This window comes from Primulina huaijiensis, unplaced genomic scaffold (genome assembly GCF_012295235.1).
Source record: "Primulina huaijiensis isolate GDHJ02 unplaced genomic scaffold, ASM1229523v2 scaffold20025, whole genome shotgun sequence".
NCBI classification, from domain to species: Eukaryota; Viridiplantae; Streptophyta; class Magnoliopsida; order Lamiales; family Gesneriaceae; genus Primulina; species Primulina huaijiensis.
Window position 1 is genome coordinate 660,866 of NW_027351963.1, and position 6,000 is coordinate 666,865.

Sequence of the window (6,000 nt, forward strand, 5' to 3'; positions counted from 1 at the left end):
TAACAACGGTTTTACATATCTACAACAACGGTTTTTCACCGTCATCTTTAGACGTCTACGACAACGGTTTTTCACCGTTGTCTTTGAGCACACCCTTTAACCACATGACTTTTAATAACGGTTTTATTTTACCTACGACAATGGTTTTTAACCTTTGTCTTTTTTTTTAGTGTAAGCTTTTAGTCTAGCCGATGAAATCTTTGAAAATTTTCACTTAAAATAAATTATTGCAAATATACTAAAAAAACGAAGATGATATGGATTGAACAAAGAAAGTCCTCGAGAAAGGGGACTAGCTGATAAAAGACGCTCATGTTTTTGTGAGAGAAGTTTTTGGTGTCTTTTTAGGGGTGAAGTACCGATCACTTCAATTCCTCGTTTCTAAAAGAAACGTGCATTGAACAGTCATTGTATTTTATGCTCATAACTAAACGTGGGATTACTTGTCTCGATAAGTAGGGCGGCAAACAACTGTACTAGGTATGGCGTGTTCGAAATTTTGTTTTATTTCATAATTGCAGACGTCTGATGCATCTACCTGATAATGATATTGTCTTCCCAGAGACAGTGCTCTGAAATTTCTCATGCCCATTTTTCAATAAACAAAGCCATTTTTTCAAGGAAGGAATCGAAAATTTTAATTATGGTTAATGTCTATGTTGAAACCTGATGAGTTCTCCCTAAATTACTCTTCTGATGTGGTGAAATCAAGAGTTGATTGGCGTCCTTGCAAGGAAGTCGAGTTTGCCACAAATTCAAAACTAAAATCATTGTATGATCGAATCGATTACTTTGTATAGATAGCTTAGGACTTTTGCTGGCAATTAGTATGTGATCCGGCCGTTAATTAGATAGCTAGGTATACTGATGTGATCTCGTTGAAATAGATGAGCCGGGTAAGGAGCTCCAACGAGTCAAATCAATAATTTATAATGTTTGGGGAATTTGAGTGAAAGAATGGCTGTAACAATCGCCTGCAAACAAGAGAGGAACTCGTGAATGGGCGCCGGAGGAGTATCCAGCGTAGCCACTCCGATGCTAAAGTCAGCAGGTTTTTAGATGAATATAAGCAATATTTGAGAGAAAATATGTAAATGCTTAAGAGTTCAAAGATTTCAGAATCTGTAAATGACATTAATATCTGATATTTATATTAGAAAATGAGGTAGGTACCTTGATTCCAGTGCCACTTACTAAGTATGTCAAGTCGGTTGTCCATACCCTAGCTTCTGATGACTTCTAGGACACTACAAGCCCAAGTTGTTCTGACAGATTAGACGGTCTGTATCAATCATACTCGAGTGTGGTTCAATTCTCGAGGTGGCTCGGGTGGTCGATTACCCGGGTGCTTGTATAAGAGCCCGGTCTACGATAACTGCCCGGGAAGAGGAGAAGTGCCCGGGAAGCTGACCTCTATTCTGGGCTTTCCAATTGATATCCGGGGTCAATGATGACCCAGGCCTTTACAGGGGTATCACCACCCATCGGAGCTCCAACGGGTCAAATCAATAATTTATAATGTTTGGAGAATTTGAGTGAAAGAATGGCTGTAACAATCACCCGCGAAAAGGAGAGGAACTCGTGAATGGGCGCCGGAGGAGTATCCAGCGTAGCCACTCCGATGCTAAAGTCAGCAGGTTTTTAGATGAATATAAGCAATATTTGAGAGAAAATATGTAAATGCTTAAGAGTTCAAAGATTTCAGAATCTGTAAATGACATTAATATCTGCTATTTATAGTAGAAAATGATGTAGGTACCTTGATTCCAGTGCCACTTACTAAGTATGTCAAGTCGGTTGCCCATACCCTAGCTTTTGATGACTTCTAGGACACTCCAAGCCCAAGTTGTTCTGACAGATTAGACGGCCTGTATCAATCATACTCGAGTGTGGTTGAATTCTCGAGGTGGCTCGGGTGGTCGATTACCCGGGTGCTTGTATAAGAGCCCGGGCTACGATAACTGCCCGGGAAGAGGAGAACTGCCCGGGAAGCTGACCTTTATTCTGGGCTTTCCAATTGATATCCCGGGTCAATGATGACCCAGGCCTTTACAGGGGTATCATATGCGATGACAGTTGTCTTTCTTGATGAAGATAATCGGTGGAAGGCCATCTTCAAATATTTAGAGAAATTTTTATTTTAGGTCTAAGTTATTTTGTGTTTCTTGAAATTTTTTTTGTTTATATTGATATCATATATTTTCATCGTGTGATATTTATTTTGTGAAATATTTGAATTTTCTAGAACATAATTGAATTACTAATCTATACAATTAGACTTCTAAATATAAACAATTAAACCCATGAGACATTATTACGAGATTTTGTTATTTGTGTTTAAATTAAAATATTATTAATATGTTATTTGAATTTTTATTTTATTATTTTATTAAGAAAAAAATATTGTTGCATAGTAAAATATGATTAGGTTGGTTGGGTTAGTCTGAGTTCGAGTTTATTGTTTTTGAGTTGGTTTGAGTCCTCAATAAATTTTAAGTATCTTGCTCCAATTTGATCCAAACTCACTCGAATTGACACCTTTGTGCTCAGTTTCGAAAGTATAAATCCTGATCTCAAAATCAAAACACTGGCACAGTCAAATCAAAATCAAAATCAAAATCAAAATCACTAACTTATTGTTCATGTAAGCCGTCCATTATTTAATTGCACATGTTAAATGAGTTCCTTATCGCGACCCTACTATATATATGGCCCGTGATAGCTAGAAATGTTGTATACACAACAAACAAACAAACAAAATCGAGAAAATTACATTTTTTATATATTGTAACTTGTATGTTTTCGTTTTTTGTCATGTTATTAAATAATTTATGGTTTTAGTCCACTAAGTTGATAAATATTAACCTACCCAAATTGTTTTGTAGCGTCCATATGTTTGGTGTTCTCGGTATTTCAAGTGCTTATTATGATAAAATTATTATTATTTAGATGTGTTTAGGTAAAACATAAAAAAAGTTACTATATCGATTAAATTATTTTGGTTTGGATGAATGATATTTCAAATCTTTAATAACAAATTCAATTGGTTTAATTGAATAAATCTATTTGAAAATGAATTTAAAATTCAATATAATTATTTTTTGAGTCCTCATATGAAGTCATTTCAAATCTTTCCTAAAAATACCCTATCAAATCCAAATCCTCCGATCCAAACTTGGATGACTGAATTTGAGTAAAATTTCTTTAAACATCCAAACACAAACTTGGGTTTGTGGTTAGCCCTTATCTGAGAAAAAAATTTGCACTTTCCGATCCACAGAAAAATGATGTATTTTCAGGTATAAAGTAGGCACAAAACATTGAATATATAATAAATGAGTTTTTAGTACTAACTATTTCATATCTGGTATAAAACATATGTTCGGTGTATAAAAATCTTCGACCTATATAGTTATATTTTCTCTCTTAAACTAAAATTGTAAATTATGATTTTGTATCCAATTTGAATCAATTGATATCATAAATATATAAAGTAATACGTAAATTTAATATTTTTTTATCTGAAGTTTCTTAAATTAGTGCACCAAATTTGTTAATTGTTTTGTACCCAAACATGTATACTGAGTATTTGTAATAATAAAGTTATTCTAATTGTATACTCTTTTTTTTTGGTATCAGATCCAATCTTGTTGTATTCACACATCATATATTATTATGTTAGTATTATGTTTTTAATATTTTATATCAATTTTCATACTTGAAAAAACATATGGATTCATGACATAGACTAATCATAAATCCAAGTTTGAGTTTGGGGATATAAAGGCAATTTACACATTGGATTTTGAATATTGTCTTCTTAGTTGATGTGATTGTGATAAAAAAAATATTTTTATCATGTTATAAATAATATAATAATAAGATTTGAGAACTTAAGTTCAAACTAAATGCTAAAATTATGGGTTAATTTGGTCCATTCCAAAACTTAGTTCAAGAAGATAATTGTCCAAATTTATATATACAATTTTCAAGAACTTAATTCAGTCGGTGTGACATATCTAACACTAAAAATAAGGATTATAAGGAAAGACGAAAAATTAAGATTTCTAGTCAATCGAAGAAGTTATGTTTCTTTGTATTATTTGAGACAAGAAAATAGCAATCTAAAATTAAAGCAAGCATAGCCATAGCATTTAGAAGTAGGGGGCCGTACAAAAGGGAATGAAAGATCCCTTTGTGGTTGTCCTTCAAGTATATATAATAAGTGAGTGGGGGGAAAGAAGATGATGTGAAATGGATAAAACCCTAGCAATATAGAATAAGTATCAATTATTGAAGTTGATTGCTACTTTATTATTTCTCCAACTTTTGTGCTTCTTATTTATCCATTTTTAAATACATGGAAAAATAGTAATTACATGATTAAATAATATGTGAAACATAACAAATGCATCACTCATTAAAGTTTGACATAAAAAAATCTTGTGAGACGGTCTCACGGATCAATTTCGTGGGTCGAATCTCTTATTTGAGTCATCTATAAAAAAGTATTACTTTTTATGCTAAGAGTATTACTTTTTATCGTGAATATCAATAGGATTGACCCGTCTCACGGATAAAGATTCGTGAGACCGCGTCTCACAAGAGACCTACTCAAAGTTTAAAAGCTCGATTGATCCTGCATTATATTGCCTTTAGAAGTTATTCTTGACGTCTTACCTAAAGTGAAGAACACCGAATCTAATGTTATATTTGAATGACAATGTGAACTTACATTGATGAGCTAATTATTATTCTTCAATATATATGTAAAAATCTCCTATTCAAAATTTTCTACTTGGTTAACATTATTCACATATTCTTCATCAAATTAAAGTTCATACCCTCACCATTAGGGGTGTTCATCGGTCGGTTCAGTTCAGTTTTCGATTTTTTATTTCGGTTTTTTCGGTTTTCGATTTTAGAAATATATAATCCGATATCCGAACCATGTTTCTTCGGTTCGGTTCGGTTTTCTACCAAAACGGTTCGGTTATTTCGGTCGGTTATTTCGATTTTGGTATAATTTTTTAAATTAATAATATAAATATATTGTAAAATATAATATGTTAACTTTCTACATGTTTTCTTAGTAAAATATTTAATTATAAGGTCTAAATTAATTAAACAAACAACAATCAACTAAAAATTGTTCAAAATAGTTTTTCTTTCACTAAATATCATATCAAAATATATAATATAAATAAAAATATAAAAAATTTATTAATCTAATGAAATTTTGGTTTTTTCGATTTGTTCGATTTTGACATATATAATCCAAAATCGAACCAAATAAATTTCGATTTTAACATTTATATCCGAATTACAAAATTAGGCTTTCGGTTCAGTTCGATATTCGATTTTTTCGATTTAGATTTTTTTTTTCGATTTTATCCGAAGTTTGAACACCCCTACTCACCATACATGTTAGAGAGGACGTCTTGGTACTAGATTAATTTCTCACCTCTTTTATATATATGTATGTGGGAAAATTAACTTTATTTATTTACTAACTTGTCCCGTTTTAAGTTTTGTTCTAAATCAAAGTTTGGTTTTGATAAAATCATGATATTTCGTCGGAGTGTTGATGTGACACTTAAATATATTGATGTAACATTTAAAAATGATGGCGTAACACCGAAAATTGCTAACATTGGCACTGAAAATTGTTGATATTTCGTGTCAGTAAAATAACCCCCAAGATCAAAATTTGATAAGTTTAAGCCAAAATGGGACAAATTAATTGAAATATATGTATATATATATATATCTTCAATTCGTTTTATATTTCGAAAGATCCATATGTCATTCTAAATAGCGCCTCAAAAATATAACTTTTGGCATATGGCTGATACTAGATAAAGCCCAATTACATGTTCATGAGTTTAATGGTGTGAATTGGAGATCCAGTAAATTCGGACGTGGCATGCGGGAAATTATTGTAGCCATAGCCTTAATTTCTAAAATGATTATTGCTTTCACCAACGAAACTTTATATAT